We start from the raw sequence: 21072 nt of genomic DNA on the forward strand, positions 1-21072 counted from the left end.
CCTGACAGAACTTGTGTAACTGAGTCAGGGTCGTAGGCCGCCTCGCTCGCACACGCCTTTTCAGATCTGCCCACAAATTTTCTATGGGATTGAGATCGGGGCTTTGTGATGGCCACTCCAAAACATTGATTTTGTTGTCCTTAAGCCACTTTGTAACTACTTTGGCAGTATGCTTGGGTCATTGTCCATTTGGAAGACCCATTTGCGTCCAAGCTTTAACTTCCTGGCTGATGTCTTGAGATATTGCTTCAATATTTCCACATAATGTTCTTTCCTCATGATGCCGTCTATTTTATGAGGTGCACCAGTTCCTCCTGCAGCAAAACAGCCCCACAACATGATGCTACCACCCCCATACTTCACAGTTGGGATGGTGTTCTCAGGCTTACAAGCTTCCCCCTTTTTCCTCCAAATGTAACGATGGTCATTATGGCCAAACAGTTCCACTTTAGTTTCATCAGACCACAGGACATGTCTCCAAAAATTAAGGTCTTCATCCTGTGTCTATTTGCAAACTGTAATCTGGCTTTTTTATGTTACTTTTGGAGTAATGGCTTCTTCCTCGCTGAGTGGCCTTTCAGTCCATGTCAGTACAGGACTCGTTTCACTGTGGAGATTGACACTCTCTCACCAGCTTCAGCCATCATCTTGACAAGGTGTTTAGCTTTTGTTCTGGGGTTGATTCGCACGTTTCGGACCAAAACACGTTCATCTCTGGGACACAGAACCCGTCTCCTTCCTGAGCGGTATGATGGCTGGACATTCACATGGTGTCTATACTTGCGTATAATTGTTTGAACAGATGAACGTGGCACTTTCATCTGGAAATTTAACCCAAGGATGAACCAGTCTTGTGGAGCTCCACAGTTCTCTTCCTGATATCTTGGCTGATTTCTTTTGATTTTCCCATGATGTCAAACAAGGAAGCAGTGTGTTTGAGGTGTAGCCTTAAAATACATCCACAGGTGTGCCTCCAATTAACTCAAATGTTGTCTGTTAACCTATCAGAAGCTTCCAAAGCCATGACATCATCATCAGGGCTTTCCTTCATTGTTTAAAGACATAGTAATCTTTGTGTATGTAAACTTCTGACTTTGAAGAAAGTAATAAAAAATTCTCTAAGAAATTCTCTCTCTCCTTATTGTGGCATTTAGCAAATAGAAATAATTTTGGTAATCCTAACTGACCTAAAACAGGAGAGGTTTAGTCTGATTTAACTTCAGACAGTGAGGAAAAAATGTTTATGTGTCTTTTAACACAGTGTATGTAAACATCTGGTTTCAACTGTAAATATGGACAATGCATCCCTACTTCCTAGCACTGGCCAAACTGATGCTACTTTTCTGGGGATACCGACAGGGCCATCTTGTGAGTTTGGAACCAGAGTCTGTGCAGTACGGCCCGAGAGTGGAGCCACGCTGAGCAGCGTTATGAATGACCTGCCAATACTTCCTCCAGAGTTGCTTGTGTTTTCATTTAATTAATACTGTGCTCTGCTCTACCTCCACCAGTTACAAACAAATGTTGGATTATACACTGTACTTATCTATTTATTTTAACAACTCTCACGGTCCTACAGGACCGCTTTACAGAGCGGTTGGCATTGCAACTGGTAGTCATCATGATGTCACATCCTGTTTTTAAAGCGTCAAATAACTAAAACAAAATTTATCAGAAAACTGACACTTGAACATGTATCAGCATTATACACTGCCTGGCCAAAAAAAAAAGGTCTCACACTGTAATATTTTGTTGGACTGCCATTCGCTGTGGCATTGTTTCGATAAGCTTCTGCAGTGTCACAAGATTTATTTCCATCCAGTCTTGCATTCATTTTTCACCAACATTAATGATGGGAGAGTCTGACCACTGCACAAAGCCTTCTCCAGCACATCCCAAAGATTCTCATATCACTGCCCCCACAGGCTTGTACAGTAGTTACTAGGCATGATGGGTGCATCACTTCATCTGCCTTTCCTCTTACCCTGATGCCCCCGTCACTCTGGAACGGGGTAAATCTGGACTCATCAGACCACATGACCTTCTTCCATTGCTCCAGAGTCCAATCTTTATGCTCCCTAGCAAATTGAAGTGGTTAGTGGTTTTCTTAAGGCTACACAGCTGTTCAGTCCTTGAGTTCCCTTCACATTGTACATGTGGAAATGCTCTTCCTTTCACTATTAAACATAGCCCTGAGTTCTACAGCTGTTTTTCTTCCATTTGATTTCACCAAACGTTTAAGTGATAAGTTTGTTTTTTTTTCCGACCACATTTCTACCCCGAAGACAATGGTTCCCCACTATCCTTCCAGTTTTTAATAATGCGTTGGACAGTTCTTAACCCAATTTTAGTAGTTTTTGCAATCTCCTTAGATGTTTTCTCTGCTTGATGCATGATCAGGTTTAGATTATGAAAAAAGTAAGTACAGAAAAAGGTACATAGACTAATATTTACTAGGGAGATTACTTGATTTTAAACGATATTATGATTCACTTATCATCTTAACAGGCATACTTTCCTAATGACTACTGATCCAAGCCGAACAACCACAGACTGAGCTTTATATTGTCTCTTCTTACAGCTTCATCATTTATCACTCCTTTTCACAACAGATTAGTGCATTTGGGTCAGGCCTAATTGCTCTCCTGTCCTTTGGCTCAGGTTGAAATGAGTATAATTATCCCCGGGTCACATGGAAAATGAGTCTTTATTAGTTTATTCACATTAAATAAATTCATTTAGACACACTGAACGTTCTTATTTCAGCTTCAACAAAGGATCACAATGGAGGGGTCAGGTGACGCAGACAGTTATGGAACAGACCACCTGTGATCTCATTGCGTCCAGGATTCAAGCACCTGTGGGCCCAATCACTGATTCTGGAGAGCACACTTCTGCTTGTGAGCCAGAGATGATATGATGACAAAAACAGGACAGACTTTTCAATTTGCTGTCGGAGTGGGTTTAAACTCAGCGACAAAAAGTTGATGTAATTTCATTTGGCGGAAAAAATGCAATTCGGTGGGACTGAATGTGATAACAGATGAAGTCAAGATGTGTCGGTTTGAAATGAAAATAGATTTTAACCTGAGCCAAAAAAACATAAAGTGACACCATTGGATCCATAATGAATTTATGAACTAAATGCAGAGAGATATGGAAAGGGAATAACATAAGCTAAAGCAAAAGTCTCTAGTCATCTCTGTTTCATCTTGAATAGAACAATGTTGATGACAAACTGAGAATACAATGAACTTGCTCTTGCGTCTTCGTGGTGTTTAGTAAGAGCTATGCAGTTTGTCAGCATTTAGCAAGCGCTGGGTCAACGGCAAGCACCCACGGCCCTGGTTTTTGAGACATGCTACACACGTGTTGGCAATAGTCGAACACCTGACACCAGCTTCTCAGCTGACTGAGCACACTGAATCACCAGCAGAGCATGACGGTGCAAGAGAATATTCTGATTGGCTGTTCAAATTAGACAACTAGCGCGAATGAAGAGAAACAGAACTGAAGGAGGCACACGCAGAAGGTTCTTCCTGTTCATCTAAACATACCGATGCAAATATGTTTTCAGAACATATTGGTCATCAGGAAAGGAAAGAAGCTGGAGACCAACTGGTCATCATGAGTCAGGACAGGCCAGCTCTGTACGATGGTTTGAAGTTTGTCCTAGCTTCCCAGCTAGTCCTAGCTCTGCTATTCACTACAGCCACCTAGGCTAGGCTGCTAACTCAAAACTCCCAGAGTTTTTGGGTTGTTTTAAACATAACACATGATAACTAGCCATTAGCTAGCTAGGCAACTTTGTGGCCCGGACAAAGGTGACCTGAGGTGATGTCACAGTCAGCCTCAGTTGCTGGTTAATTCATTAGGATGCAAGTTCTGATCGAATCAAATTATGCTCGTTCATGTCAAAGTCACAAACTGTAAGTGCCAACAGTTTGTACAGACCTCTGTATGGCATTTTTTTTTAATGCTATATCACTACTTGCTATGCTGTTGACAGAGCACAGTAATTATTTGCACAGTGGCACCTACAAAATGTCAGGATATATAACTTGGACCTGCTGTAATTCTAATGCTGATTAGAGTCGTTTGTCTATATTCCAGCTAGGGTTATACAGCACATGTCTCTGAAAATGCCAAAGGAACATTTCAAAAGACTCTCTTGCTCTCCCTGTCTCTCTCGCGCTCACACTGACGTCAGCACTGAGACCTGTTCTTTTGGGTCAGGGGCAGGCTTTGAATCCATTCTCACATAAGCTGTGATTGAAAAAAATAAAGAGAAACGTCTCAGGAATGACTGCAGCTCTGTGCCAGATAAAGTGCCATTTCTTCAACAGTGATATACTGTAAGTGCATTGGGAAGTATTCAGGGTAAAGGTTATCGACAAATCCTCCTACAGCACAGAAAGATGACAGTCTACATGTCCTTTAAAAACCTCTAATATCCCATATCTTCTTTTAAAAGAGGGGCTGGCTGTGTTGCAGAATATATAGTTTAGATAAGGATGTGCAGTGGAGTAGTCAAAGCAAAGGCAAAATCCTAATTAGACTGAAACGAAAGTAGAGTTGTCTCACTTATCTCTGTGTATTATTTGACAATTTGCAAACCTTTTTCGACGAGCTGTGAAAAAATAAAGTTTGAGGTGTGCATCTAAAGCCTCGGGTTATTTCCAGATGATGGACGACCTACCGAACACACCGAATGATGCGGCCCGACGGTAAAAATCTCTCCTTCGTGTAAAATGTTACTTAAAGCGTTTTCACTTCTCGCCTGACAGCAGGGAAAGAAGGTCAGGGAAAAGAGAAGCAGTAGAGATAAAGAAAGAAACCAAACCAGAAAGAAATACAGTTTACGACAGGGTGTCACAAGAAACTCACATGTTGGGGGGATTGAACAGCATATGTACACGTCACAGCCAAAGAGTTCCAAAGAATTCCATTCAGAACAAATCAACAACGCACAATTTGCAGCTGGTTTAGTGCGAATACAAAGATAATGTGCCCTCTAGTGAAGCAGAAGGCCACAGAGCTTGGAGAGTGGCCGGCATGTACATTTGTACATTCAGCATTCACATCTTCTATCCCATTACCTTACATGAGGACGGCAAAATATTAGGAACACATTTTAATATGGTGTCAACAAAAACTGCAAGATTCATACCATTCAAGTTCAAGTTAAACACAGCTAAAATAATGATGTCAGCAGACGTCAAACAACTAGGTTCCTCATATACTGTCAAAATGGCTGAAGGATATGATTGTTTTGACTGAAACCTTTATTTTTTCAAAAGGAATGTATCGACCAGAATGCATACCAGTGAGTCACAACGTAAAGCCTAAACCTAATGGTTTATTTTGATAGATTTAATAAAAAGGCAATATACAGTATGCAGCAGTCTTGGACCCTTGGTGAGCTTAAGCCTCAAGAGTGGTGACTCCTTGCAGGTCTTTCAAGGCAATCGACTTTTATCCACGCCGTCTCAGGTGGCGTCAGGGCTGCACTTGAGAGAGTCAATGCATTTTGCCGGCATCATCACATACACTGCTATTTCAGTTACAGAATGACTGTAGTGCATCCTCCCGTCTAGCGACACCCAAAGTGTGATGTCAGTTTTCAAACACCTTGCAGAGCAGGGGTGTCAAACATATGTAATATCTAATCTGGCCCGCGGCATGAATTTGCCAAATGCAAAAATTACATAGAAGACTATTAGTATTTGGGAAGGTTCATTAAGTATAAGGAATGTCCTATGTTCAACGTGGTTCCTGAACGCACCATAGTCTTGTGTTGTAAATGGTATGGGCAGGTGTCAGTCTGTTTGGTATCGATCTGATACCAAGTAAATACAGGGCCAGTATTGCTGATACCGATACCAATACCGATACCTTTTACTTGAAATTTCATTGAATGACTTTTGTCATTTTGTCTTTAATTAGTTGATCATGATTATGATCATAATAAAACACAGGACAAAGATTTTAGGCAAATAAAAATATTTGTATAAACTAACTCTGGTTGCAAACAAATCTGGAGCACTGGGAAATTTAAATTTAACAATACATAAATACAACAATATAAAGCAATAACAATATCATTCATTCATTCATTCATCTTCTGTACACTCTTATTCCTGTTAAGGGTCGCGGGGGTCTGCTGGAGTCTATCCCAGCTGTCATCGGGCGAGAGGCGGGGTATACCCTGGACAGGTTGCCAGTCTATCGCAGGGCCCAATAACAATATCAATATAATAAAATAATTCCCTTTTATTAAACACAGTTGAGAAAAAATAGTAGTGCACAATAAAAAAAGCAACAATATAATGAAAGATGTATAAATATATCAACAATAACAATATCAACAATGTAAAAATATCATCTCAACAAAAAATGGTTTCCTTATCAGTGGCTGTACAATAACTCCAGACAGCACTAGGGCAACAGGAGCCTCCTATTAGGAGGCAGCAATTAGCCAGCAATTAGCTCAGTTTGCACTGAAGGACCGCCCCTTCCCAGTCTGTCTCTGCTGTGAAGAGCAGCTGCGCCCACACAAACTGAGCGAGGAAATTTGAGTAATTTGATGAATGTATAGATGAGAAACTGCAATAAAAATATCGATCTCTTCACGTGTCGATCCGTTACTGATACTAACTTTGGTATTGATACTATGGATATTTAGATCGATCCTCCCACCTACGGTTGCCAGCTCCCTGAAAAATAAATGAGGGACACCTCATTGGCAGGGCCGGCCGACTCGATTGCATTCACCCTTTTCCCGGCGTGGTGATTTTTTTTTAGCCCTAATATGTGTGTGAAACGATTTTTTGACTCGAACCTGAATTGAATTAGATGCATATTTTTGAGTGATATGAACACATGGAAAACAAGTAATTATTCAACAATTTATTTTTAATACAAGATTCGAAAGCAACAGTACCTCGACCAATGAGATAAGCGGGATTCTCGCTGTCAGCTCATTGGTCACGGAGCAGGAGACGGCCTGGTAATAATAATAATTTACCGTAAATGTTTATATAAAGCGCCTTGTTATTCATTGATTCCGTTAACATTTTACACACTATTTTTTAATTTCACGGTAATATGGGACAAAGGCCGTCCCGTTTCAACTCAATACGGGACGATTCCGTTTTTCAAGGGACGGTTGGCAACCCTGCTCCTACTACCAGGGTTCCGGTGACGGAGCCAGAACTAAAGTCACCGCTAAAACTTAGTTCAATAAGCTATATTTATTTAAGTTAGTGTGATTTAGTTACGTGCCTGCCTGCACGACTTAGTGTATTTGTTTGCTGGAGAGACGGCACGCTCAGTTGGAGCCTTTTTCCGTCGGGAATTCTACTTAATTGATGCTAAACCGTGACCACACTGCGGATTGTTGCTAGCTAGCTCCTCGTGCTAGCTAGCAGTATGAGAGACTTGTGTTTTGGAAACACTTGTTGCACCAAGCTGCTGAGAACCTACTGGATGCTTATGAACGTGGACGGAGCCTGAGGGCGTGTTTCTACACCACCGTGACGGGACACTGCTGAAGGAGAGGTTTGCCAAATTCTATCTAACAGCACTCTGCATCCCAGGAACTGTGAGTACTGTTAGACACTGTGGACTGGATTCAAATAGACTGCAACATACGCGTGCGCCATTGGTTTGGTACCATAGACTACTAAATGGGTGGACATTAAATTCAAAGGCGGGGACCACCTGGTCAAAAATAAATGTTCTGTGTGCTTCTCGAAGTACCTTCGTGATAATGTATTTCATTTTAACCAACTGCGGTCAAGTGAGCCGTCGTTCGCAGAAAGCGAGTCAATTAAGCCAGCCGCGGTCGGATATTTCTTGCGCGTATAGTTGTTTACTTACGGTAGCTGCGAAAAACTGCGAAATGCACAAAAAAATAAAAAATAAAAATAAAAATAAATGGGATTCTGATTCAAACATTAAAAATCCTATTTTCTTCACGATTGCTGATTTGATTCTTGTTCACAACATAAAAAAACAAACTTTGTTTGGTGGATTCTGTTTAAGACTTTAGAAATCCTGTTTCCTTTATAGGTTACCACAATTACTGGTTTGATAATTTTTCACAACATCCCTCTCTATTACTGTACAACATTTCAAGTCAAGTCATTTTACTGTATAATTTGTAAGAAAAATACTGACTCATAAAACTCTTTCCTTCATAGGTTTGCTCAATTTTTGGCTTGATTCTTGTTCACAGTGACCCTGACTACTACTGTACAATAGCGCAATAATTTTTACTGTAGAATTTGGAAGAAAATCCATGACTAAGTCACCCAACTTAAATGCATCATTATAGTTCATTTCCTCATATTGTCACACTCATAAAACTCTTTCCTTCATAGGTTTGCTCAAATTTTGACTTGATTCTTGTTCAGTGACTCTGACTACTGCTGGACAATAGCTCAAAATTGTACTGTAGAATTTGGAAGAAAACTAATGACAATGTCACCCAAACTATCTCAAAGCATTCTGAAACAGACCATTTACTTACATTCTGTCATCAAAGTATAAAAAAAGATTGACTTCACTTTTCTTAACAGTGATCCTTACTGTCCTCAATTCACTTCACTTTAGTTTTCAAGAAAAAGTTAAATTCACAGCAACATGTTGCATTTTCTTTTTTTTCAAATCTTCTTCATGATATTGCACGGTATTCTGAAAAAAAATATAATAACAATAAAAATATAGTACTATATGTACAAATAACAATGGAAATATTAGAAATTTTGTGTTATCAAATGTAACCTTTAAATATCACAGTGACACAACCACTGTTGAGAATATTTTGCTTCGAATTAGCCCAAAAAAAAGTATAAATATAAATAAATAAATAAATAATGTATTGTAAAAATTAAATAATAAGAATATTAAGAATTCACAGAAAAAGCCTCAATGTGAATTTTGTCAATCTCGGTCCTTGAACAATATTCCATGAAGAAGTATCAATGTTACAGAAAAATACTACTTTCTGTAGTACCAGCTACCCTTTCACATGCATTTTAAGCATTGCCAGATCTCCTTGTTGCCAATCACGCTTTTTGGAATCTCTACACAGGTAGAATGATTCCACTCTTGGCATTTGGAACACTGGACCATCAGCTCATTGTAGTGAGCTGTTCTGCAAATACAGTACACTGGCACTGTAGTTTTGGTCACGTTTGCCTCAACTTCGCTTTCCGTGATGTTGATTCCAAATATTATGTGGTTAGTAGTTAGAGACTTGTATAGCTGTGCCCTTAACCTGCTTTCATTAAACGTGCACAGCTCTGGTCGATGACCTTTGCATACTACATACGCAAATGCGATGGAAAACACACCACAGTTACTCGGGTTACTTTGCTGTTGAACTGGTGGTTGCAGAACCTCAAAATGGTCAGACTGTGGCCTCAGTAGCCAGGACAGTGCCTGGAGAGTTCTTGGATCCAGGGGCACACGTTTGCTGTCATACACAGTGAGCTGATTTTCATCACAAAAAACATTACTAACTGTGATCCAGTGGCTGTGTCGGATGTTTAGTATCTGGACAAATTTGTTTTGTGGTGTTCCCACAATTCCTCCTGTTTCAATAGCACCAAACAGAAGAACGGACTGAAATCCAAGCGAGGTGCATATTTTCCTTGGCCAGAAGGTAGCTGGCAAGATCAATGGAATCACTGGTTAACCAGTAATCCTGGTGAAGGATTTGTTCCTGTGTCTGCAGCCTTGGGGGTCTGGATAGTCTCTTCAGAGGGTTTGTTTCTGTTGGGCTTGAGTCGTTCCAAATTGGCCCCTCGAGTTTTGATAGTCTTCTCCTGATGTTTCTGGGTTGCGTTTTCTGTAAATGCAAACATACATAACATTTGTTATGACACCAAAAATTTAAACACAGTGCTCACAGTCCAAACCCTATACATTACAACTTTTTGTTGTGGTGGTTGTTAGTGTTAGTATTATAATGTATTTTCATTTGAGGACAGAACCATTCAGGTCCTCACCACCAGCGACACACTTATCGAAGGGATAGGACCAAAGATAAATATAAGTGCCTATGTGATGAGAGAGAGAGGGAGAATATCTCACCTGAAGTGATTTGGTCTTCTCAGTTTCCTTTTTACTGTCTTTCTTCTTTATGTCTGGAAGACATAGGATTTTCTTGCATGCCCTTTCCATTTTCATGACAGTTGGCTCATCATCAAGATCAATTTGGAAAGGTGGACATGGAGGCTTCTTTTGGTTGATATACTATTTGATTGTCAGCAGATGATGGCAGTGGGAAGTTGAAAAACCCCGAGCTGATGGCCGGAATGGCCACAGAAGACAGATTATTGTCTTCTGCCTTCCTAAGAATATTCCAAATTGTCCTTTCCAGTACTGGTTTGGCTTTAGAAACCACGAGAGGTGTTGGGTTGTTCTTTAAACATGGCCCTACTGCATGTATTATCTTCCTACATGGAAGTGTCCCAGCGGTGGTGAGAACAGGCACTCCCGTCTTCAACTGTCCGTGTTTAGCAATGTACTGACTGCTCTCAGTCTGAATATCTGGTCCACCAACATCACACAGTGTTTTGGCAAGTCCACCAGCATGAAACAATGTGTTTGCCGCATTGACGACAGCATCCACCTCAAAGTCACTTAGGTCAGCTTTCCAAACTGAAACCATGACATTTTCGGCCAACTGTGTCGTCATCCTCTTTGTCTTGGTGACCATAGTTGTTCCTTTCAAGTCCTCCTAGTAGAAAGTAGACTTGCCTTTAATCATGATGTACAACTTGCAAATTTCTAAACACAATGGTTTTGGAAAATATAGATACTGATAACTGTATCATACTGATAGCTTAAATAATTTCCAAGGGGCACTGTAGCTAAATTATTTGTAGTTCTTACAAGGTTTTTTAAACATGATTTCAAATATTATTTTAATGAATTTAAATAATAATTTATCCTTCCATTTGTCAACCTGGTCAAGTAGTAGTAGTATGCCCAATATTTATGTGATGTATTACCTTTCCATGACTATCGCCTTTCCTCTCTGCCACTGATGCTTACTTGAAATGTATTACTTTAACTTACTGTGTAAATTGTGACTATTCCTGACAATGTTTTCAGAGGCTACAATGTTGGAAGAGGTTGTAGATATTAGACCAGCATGACTAACCTCAGACTAACCTTTTTTTTTAGTATCGCATTTTCCTGTTATTATATTTAATAATACATTTTATGTCATTTCAAATAGATGGTCAGGTGGAGAATTGTGAACTGCCAGGTGAGCTTTCCTACCATCTTCATCATCAGATCTACCAGATTCCAGTTCCTTGTTCTGTTTCAGTGATTATTCAGGCATACATTTTATACATATAGTGTGTGTTTTGATTGCTAATTTGTTTGGCTGGATTTACTGATGCTTACCTTTTTTGGGATCACAATCAGCACGATCAGGAAAATGAAAACATAAGAATGAGTAAGACGGGAAAAAAGAAGAACTTCACAGAAAGCGAATTGGAGACGCTACTCACTGGAGTGGAGATGTGCAAAAATGTACTCTTTGACACGCTGTCCTCCACGCGCCACAATGTTGGTTAATTGCATTTGCACATCACATATAATCTGTATATTGATCGAATGAAAATGTTTCCGGTTGACATTTACAAATTCATCATGTGATGGCGCTTTTATATCGTGTGTGCAGTCGATAGCTCCGATTACATTCGCTGCAAATTGCGCTTTAATGTTGACCTGTTAAGATGCATTGTATGGGAATATGATATACCTGACTGACATGAGGATAATTCCGTCCCACACGGCTGGCATTGCTCTACTCGGGGTTGACCGGCACAGTCCCGATCGGTCGGACTAATTGTTTTCACATTTATGCCAGTTTCCCAGCATCACCTCTAAGTGTCGCCAAAGGATCAACATCTGTAGAAGCCAGCGCACGCCAGCCATGGCGTTGGCGTAGGCACGTACAAGTTCCTGGACATTTCACTCTTGATACATCTGAACTTTTCCATGAGCGAATACGTACGGAACGTTTTTGAACGCACGCAACCTTCGTACATGAGGCCCCCCAGGGGTGCGCAAGCTGCCTTTAGGGGGTGCGCGAGATGAAAAACGTAATGGCGGAGAAGTTATCTTCTAGCATCATGAAAAGTAATGACAGTAAAATAACTTATACTATTTTTCCATTGGTCTGTGATATAAATGCAACTTCTGTATGATTCCCATCATTTCTATTGTCAGAATCGCTGAATTTACATATTTCTTGTGTGAATACAGGGAGCAACCATATATGGAGCGACGCGAGTTGAGGCAGCAGCGAGCCGAGCCTCACCTCGGATTGCACAGTCTCGCACAAACTAGGCTCGTGTCCTTGGCGTGTGCCTGTGGCTAACTCTCTGTATGCCATCAATATATTGGTTGTGCACATTTATATCATGTGTCCTAATCTTCCATAGCCTGTATTTCATATATGAGTGTAACATATTCAGTCTTGTTTATCTGACATTAAACCGCATTGAAAAACAACGAGATGGGGCAGCCAGTACTTCTGCTTCATGGAAGAGGGCGCTAGTGAGCCACTGGTTCATGCTGTTGTTCTTCTACGCTGAGTCAACTGTACTGTCGCGGTCCGTTTATTGGGATTTTTTTTCTCTGTGTGAAAGCCAAAAACAGAAAATTGTAAATCTGAACCTTCAGTCAAAACAGGAAGTGGTAAATGTGATATTCTGTGTTACGTCCGGCCTAGGGGAACCGAACGCAACAAGGATGAACTCCCAAGGATGAATATGGCCACAAAGCTGCAGTCCAACAAAAGATCATTTATTGAAAACGATGGTAGCATTTAGATTCAGGGTGAGCATGGCCCAAAACAACAAACTCCCTAGAATGTGACTGCCCCAGGGCCTTTGCTGGTTTGGTGTTGGTGTTTGTGTCTCTTTTTTGTCTTTCAGGGTGCTGGTAGCTGGTTGGTCATTATGGGATTGGAGGCAGCTGGCCACTGTCTCCAGACCCATAAAACCCTGCACCATGCTATGTTGATTTGAGTTCTTCTAATTTCTTGTATGGTTTTGTTTTGCATTTTCCTAGGTTGATCTAGGTTGGTAGTTTCGTTTTGTTGAATGACATGGTTAATATTTCCTTTTGGAATTTATCTTTGTTAAAATAAATATGTTCTTTTGATGTAACTCCCCGTGTGTTTCCCTTATCTGCTATGGTCTCAGAGCCGGGCCATAACAAATTGGGGGCTCGTCTAAAGTGAGAAATACTTTGTAAGTATTAAATCATGTGTTTGGTTGGCGTGTTAATATATGTTTTGGAGCTCTTTGTTAAGGTTCGCGCCTTTCCTATGTGCTGGCAAGGAAAGTGACATGGTGATAGTGGGTTCCCCAGGAGGTGACGTCATTCTGGGATTCCCTTTTTTGCGCTCGGTTTGGGAAATTCACGCAGGGATTGCAGATATTTTCATTAGATTTTTCATGTGTAAGTGGTGCTGTGGGAATCAAGTAAATGTTTCTGCAAATTGTGTCTTTTTGTAACAGTCGTGGGACAAGTGAAGGTAAGTGTTGACCCTTTTTTTTGATGCGCAAATGCACTTGTTGCGGTGATTCCCCTGTAGGCTTAGCGCGTTTCCCCTTTGGGATTCGTGGGCTGTAATTTTAGTGTGGGGTGAAAGTGGTCAGAGCGGTTGTCTCGGGAGCACATCCGTAGTGCTGGCGGGGTTGCCAGCTGTCTGGTCGCCTTGACCGCATTACTGGTTTTCAGTGCGTAAGTACCCGCCGTCAGTAGCCCCTGAAGACTAGGGTTGAGTTAGGTAGATCGGGATAGGCAGTTAGAGGGGACACTCAACTTTACGAGGTCAGTAGTTGCGGAACAAGCAGTATGGGGTGCAGGCTAAGCCGGCTGCGTTAGCTGCACCTCCCCGTGTACTGTTTGCTGAGCAACAGGGTGAGGAGTTGACATCTGTCATTATGTCTAAACCAGACAGGAGCATTTGATTCGTTTGTTCTGCCGTCCACTCTGCCCTTTTCTGGAGAAACGGATACGGGAGCATTCATACCTGTGTTAGGCATGGGCATGTCTATTTTCCCGGTACCGGTGCATAAACTTGTATTACATTCAGACTTTAACGGAGAGGTGAAAATGGGCGTGCGTCCTGAACTGCCTATCGATGGGATTACCGTGATTCTGGGGAACAATGTGGCTGGAGACCGTGTCTGGGCTGATCAGCCAGCGCTGCCAGTGGCTGTTCCTGTGCCGCTGGGCAGTAAGGGTCCAGATGAAAATGAGAGAATGTTTCCTGAGGTGTTCACGGCGTGTGCAGTGACGCGTGCCATGACCAGTCACAATGAAAATGCATCAGCGCATGCAACAGAGGTGAATGGTGACACTGAATTGTCTGTATTGTCCCTGCCTGACACTCCCTCCTCCATCTCACACAGTGAGTTGGTGAATGAGCAAAGAGCCGATCCCACGCTGAAGGACCTGTTGCAGTCTGTTTTACCAGCAGATGAGTTGAAAAGTCGGGCACAGGGGTACTTCATTCAAAAGGAGGTACTGGTGAGGAAGTGGGTGCCACATGACGATGATGGTCTTGGTGATCCTGTTTTTCAGATTGTCGTGCCCTCCAAATTCCGTGAGTTGGTGTTGCGCATCTCTCACGATGAGTCTGGGCACATGGGTGTAGGCAAAACGTACAATCGTGTACTCAGACATTTCTTTTGGCCTTGGCTTAAGAAAAGTGTCGCTGACTACATTAAAACCTGCCACACATGTCAGGTTACAGGAAAACCAAATCAAACCATGAAGGTGGCTCCGCTGTGTCCTATTCCGGCTGTTACACAACCATTTGAACATTTGATAATAGATTGTGTGGGTCCTCTTCCTCGTTCAAAGTTGGGTGCGATGTATTTACTGACTGTAATGTGTCAAAGCACCAGGTATCCTGCTGCTTACCCGTTGCGCACGCTGACAGCGAAGGCAGTGGTACGTGCTCTCAGTCAGTTTGTCTCCATTTTTGGTATTCCAAAAATCATTCAGAGTGACCAAGGTTCGAATTTTTCCTCGCATTTGTTTGCCCAAGTATTAAAACAGCTACATGTTAAGCATAACCAGGCCTCTGCGTATCACACGCAGAGCGCTGGAGCGCTTCCATCAGACTTTAAAGTCATTGTTGCGTGCAGATGAATGCTGATTGGGAGGATGGGTTGCCGTGGTTACTAGAGAGGTAACACAGGAGAGTACAGGATTTAGTCCAGATGAGTTGGTTTTTGGTCATACGGTGCGGGGGCCTTTAGCTGCTCTACAAAATGACTGGAGGGAGGCTGAGCCACCTAAAAATGTGCTTGACTATGTAAATGGATTTAGACATCGGTAGAGATGTAACGATATGAAAATATGATATCACGGTTATCAATATTATCACGGTATTGTTAGATGTCATTGGCTAATTTGCATAATTTGTCATTTGGATGTAATTGTGATGGACACTAGCCTAGAATCTAGACGCGCCCCTAGCGGCAGCAAATTACATTTGCTTCCAGGGGCAGTCTAGTTACTCTCCGTTGACTTGAGATTTCGAAAAATCCAAGATGGACCGGGCCAATCACGAGTCAGTGGGCGGGCTTAAAATGATGACTGACCTGCGACCATAAGTTCCGTGAATTACGCGTGAATTCCCCATCCTGCTAGAACTACCAGAGCGATGGCTGCTGCTAGCGAACAACTTTCTTTCGAATCGACTTTGGCCGCCACTCTGAAAGACTTGAAGTTAAGCTTTTCTCTGAGAAAAGAACAAGAAACTGCACTGAGGTTGTTCTTACAAAAGAAGGATGTATTTGGAGTTTTGCCAACCAGATACGACAAAAGTTTGATCTACCAGCTAGCTCCGCTGGTGGGAAAACGCATGGGACACTGCCACAACCCGCTTGTGATTGTTGTCTCACCACTGATAGCGCTTACGGAAGACCAGTTAAAGGAGGCCATGGACTGAAGGCCATGCAACTTGGCAAAGGCGACCAGGAGGACATTCGAAGCGGCCGGTGCCAGTTGGTATACGGGAGTCCTGAATCCTGGCTTCTACACAAAGAATGGCGAGATATGTTGGCCACCAAGGTTTACCAAGACAACGTTTTGGGAATTGTGGTGGATGAGGTTCATCTCACGTACAAATGGTAAGTACGTTTAGTGATAAAGTAGATATTCACAACAACATGTTCGGGGGTAGCCTACGTTACAACAAACTGCTCCGATATAAATAGCATACATATTTTTATAGGGTCTGATGTTACATTACAGCAGTGACATCACAGAACAATTAACTAATGGATTCTGTATTCATTGATGCTGTGACATTGATTATGTTTTTACATGTAAATGTATGCTGATATGCATGTGTCTACCAGGGGAAAGGCTGCTAGAGGACAGAAGGCCTTCAGAGAGAGTTTTGCCAGGCTGGGAGAACTGCGATCCATCGTAAAAGAGGGTGAGTATGGAAGTTGTGAGACCCATGCCCATGATACTGTCTTCAGCCCAGTATAGAAAAGAATATTAAGGCTTATATGTGAAGGCTTATATGTGGTTGGTGCAATAGCCACTGAAGACTTACTGGTTATCAGTATCACCCCTCTGCTCTAGAAAGCCTCCAGCTTGTTTACCTGCCTTTTTCTGATAAACACAAGGCACTGTGCTGAAGTTAACTCAATTCTTTACTGACAATGTTTAGGGTTGATACACCAAGAACAATGACTTTCTATTGACTATCATTAACTAAAAATCAGTTTTGTTACATTACTGAAGTCTTACAGAAATCTCCAATGACAACGTATTATAGGTGTTAATGCACTTGTCTTTATCCTCCAGGTACACCTATTCTGGCTTTGACCGCAACAGCGGACCTGGATTCCAGAGCAGTTGTCAAAAGATAGTTGCATTTGGAGAATGCCACTCAGGTCACCATAAGCCCAAACAGAAAAAAATATTAGGCTTGGACTGACTACGGTGTCCTCAGATAATATGGACTGTCTGAACTGGGTTGTGAGGAAACTCAAAGAGAACGGGCCGAGAATGTCGGCAGTAATAATCTACTGACATACACTGACGACTTGCGGAAAGGTGTTCTGTCACCTAAAAGACGAACTTGGTGAGGACTGCTGGGTTGATAGGGATCCAGAACACAGGGTAGGAAACATGCTTATCGGTATGTTTCATAGCCAAACACTTGCCCATCACAAGAGTAGAGTACTCGCTTCATTAGGTGGTGATGGTGCATGCAGAGTGGTTGTAGCCACCTAGGCTCTTGGAATGGGACTGAATTTTCCAAACATATCCCATGTCATAATGTATGGCTCAACTGAGGATGTGGAGGCCATTGTACAGGAGGTTGGCGGGGCTAGGCGAGATGGGTCTCCATCACAATCCATTATTTACACATTAAAGCAGCACACAAACATGGATAAGGGTGTGAAAATACTGTTGAAAGAGGGCACCACTAGCTACCTTAGGAAGGTGTTATACTCACACTTTGAGCACCACACTGAAAGTGTTCTACCAGGACATTTGTGTTGCTCATACTGCCACTCAGTTTGTTCGTGCAGCTCTGCAGGTTGTGACGTGGCAATAGCCGAATATGAACTGTCTCAACACGACATTCATGCCACAGAGAAAAGCAGGGAAGTTACAGACGATCAAAAATAGTTGATTAGAGATGTTTTGTACAGGTACAAGCTCAGCTTAGTCCAGAACACACATCTGTAGACTAACGGCACAGCTTGCACTGGTTTTAGTAACGAGCTGATCGACTGTGTTCTTGAGCGCAGTGCAGAAATATTTGATCTTACTTTCATAATGGACAATTTACCTGTGTTTAGTAAAAGACACGGACAGAAAATTCTCGGGGTATTTTTTGATGTCTTTGGAGATTTTGAATACACTGAAGTTGATCTGCCTGCGGAGGACATTGTGGTGCCTGACCAAGATTCCACAGGTTACTTTGATGATGGCTCTGAGTCAGGCACCCCATCACTATGTAGCAGCTTAGAATCTGGGTTTTCACTTCTGAGTAGTTCAGACTGATGCCTAAAAGCAATATGTAAACATTTGTATATAGTTGTACATGACTACCGACCTGTTTTTTGAAAGTAATGCCTGAATGCTCCCCAAACTTGTCACATGACTGCATATAAATAAATTTGGAGTTTGATATATTTGCAATTCTTCTCAGTGTTTTTTATATTTCCATCTGAAAGAAATCAATCATTTCTCCAACAAAGACAGTTTTTTGTTTTGATGGCAGGCCAGACTGTTTGGTGCCAGGTGAGGTGTGAAACACCAATGATCGTAGAATGGGTTTAGGGGGTAAGCCATTAAGAGCTATCACAGCCAAAGGTGTGAGTTGAATTATAATATACATAGTTGAACAAAAGGTTGTCAGACCAGTTTGGCAGTAAGAGCCAGATCAATTTGCATTGAGACCAGCATATAATTACTTGAGTTGATAACTTTTACTGAGTTCTCCCAGACAGGACAAAAGACAGAATACCAGATGAAGGATGCCTGAGCAAAGCTTTGGTTAACCATGTTCTCATTGTCAACTTTGTAACTTTTCTACCATTTTGCATTGGAATCAATCAAACACAAATAAAACTCATTTCATAATTTTTATTACAATGCTGCAGACAGTGCAAACTGCGCATGCACGCACACTTCTGAGAGAGTGCTGTTCAGGTGCCGCTGCTTCAGGAAATGAGCAGTGTCACTGCTGTCATTTTTCGGTAATCAGTTGCGGTAATCAATCACGGTTTTAACTATAATTAAAATTTGAAACGGCAGTACTAACCGTCAGGAATTTTACCGCAGTTTATCGTCATACCGGTAATCGTTACATCCCTAGACATCGGCTGTACGCTGCTACAGAGCTGAAAAAACAAAGCTGACTTCAGCACAAGCTAAGATGAAACGTCTGTACGATCGTCGAGCCGAGCAGCATGTTTTCAGTCCAGGTGACCAAGTCTTGGCGTTATTGCCTATTGTTAGTTCACCGTTCATGGGTCCATATACCGTAGTGAAACGGCTGTCTGATCAGAACTACCTCATAGCCACTCCCGAGCGTCGTAAACATCACCAACTTTGTCACATAAATCTGTTAAAAGAATATCATTCCCGTGCGTCTCAGAAGCAGGGAGAGCAGAGTGTGCTGGCTGATGTTGCTCATCCAATGTGTGTTGGTAACACGATTCTGAAATCTGGTGAAGTGTCTTGTGAGGATGGTTTGCCAAATCATGACTCCGCATTGCTGACAGGTAGGCTTAAGAACTCGGAGGTACTGGCAGACTTGAATAACATTCTAGGTCGCTTACCAGAGCCGCAGAGCGCCGTGTTGAAAGAGCTGATTGGCAAGTATCCAAGTTTGTTTGGGGATGTTCTATCTCGCACTCATTTATTGGAGCACGACATTGATGTCGGTGTTTAATTTTGTCTCTGCAACATTTTGAAGCGTATGTGGGTTCAGGGCCTGTGGTAATTTATACGGACCACAACCCTATGTTCATTTGAGTTCTTCTAATTTCTTGTATGGTTTTGTTTTGGATTTTCCTAGGTTGATCTAGGTTGGTAGTTAGTTTTGTTGAATGACATGGTTAATATTTCCTTTTGGAATTTATCTTTGTTAAAATAAATATGTTCTTTTGATGTAACTCCCCGTGTGTTTCCCTTATTTGCTATGGTTTCAGAGCCAGGCCATAACAATAAAATAAACAGGAGAAAAAGAGATCAACAAAAAGAGCTACTCACCCCTACTACTACCTGGACTGCAAAACTTGTCTCATGAAACAATACAAGCACAAATTCAACACGATACAGTACAATACAACAAAGCCTGGTGCAGTTGGGAGTAGGGTCAAGAGAAGAGGGCGAATGTCTTGAACGGCGGCCATTTATAGCAGCTCCATCCGTCCATTCATCCAATCAGCAGCCAGCACCTGGAGAGACACCAATGGTGGTAGCACCACCCTCAGGCAGGGAGGAACAACAGCACAGAAAAATCACATCACGACCAAAAAAACTACTAAATTATGACCCTGGGTCATAACAGTCTGTATTAAAAATGGATCAGATCATCAGAAGATTTAACAACTAAATATTATAATTTGACGATTTGGTATTAAATTCAAATCCATATTTCCATTTGTGTTTATTTTTTCTCACTGGCTACTCTCATGTTGAATGAGTATGAATGAACTGTGGAATTGCGACGGCAAACGCGCTCTCTTTCTTATTCTCTCTCTTAACCGCTATAGATTGACATTGGTCCTTTGGCCAAATGTACCTTATACCTGTGTAAAGAATACTCATTTGAGAAATGAAACGTAACCAGTTAATGTGAAAGCAGCCAGTTGAATGGCAAATTTAAGCTATTCCATTGGGTTCATAATTGTAAATCTGTGCCACGAACCTCACCGCACATCACTGGTGCGCACCTAGATGAGCCACCTGCACTGCTCTCTCCTCAGATGGATCCTCTGCTCTTTGTTATCGATGTTGTGGGTCGTGTCTAACTTTATTGCAATTTAATTCAAATTACTGGCGTTCTAATTTTATTTCCTTAACCGCTGTGTTAAGATGACGGGGTCGTGTTTGCTCGACAGTCATTTAAAGCAATTTTTGTTTAACGCGGCTGAAAATATTAAAACATGTCCCTCAACTTATCTGCTTTCTGCTTCTGATCCTGAGCCTGTCATCCATCCTCTTTGCTCTTAAATGTGGAAGCTTGTGCGTAACTTTGTTTCATTATATTGAAAATGTTCCAGTGTTTCAGTTTTTCAAATGCGAGAGTGAGTTTTTGTGATCGTGACTACTTTATTATGTGTTCTGGTCATTTGAGCATGATTAAACATGCTGCCTTTAATATGGCTATAAAAAAGCTTGTTGCGTTTTTTTTTTTCCTGTCTTTTTTTTTTTAAGGTGTGGGAGATTGGAGGTGCGTCAACCCAGTTGGGACATAGAAGGGGGTGCGCGGCCAAAAAAGTTTGGGAACCGCTGCTCCAGCAGACCTGTCATCCG

Source organism: Chelon labrosus, assembly GCF_963514085.1.
Source record: "Chelon labrosus genome assembly, chromosome: 15".
In the NCBI taxonomy this organism is placed as follows: domain Eukaryota; kingdom Metazoa; phylum Chordata; class Actinopteri; order Mugiliformes; family Mugilidae; genus Chelon; species Chelon labrosus.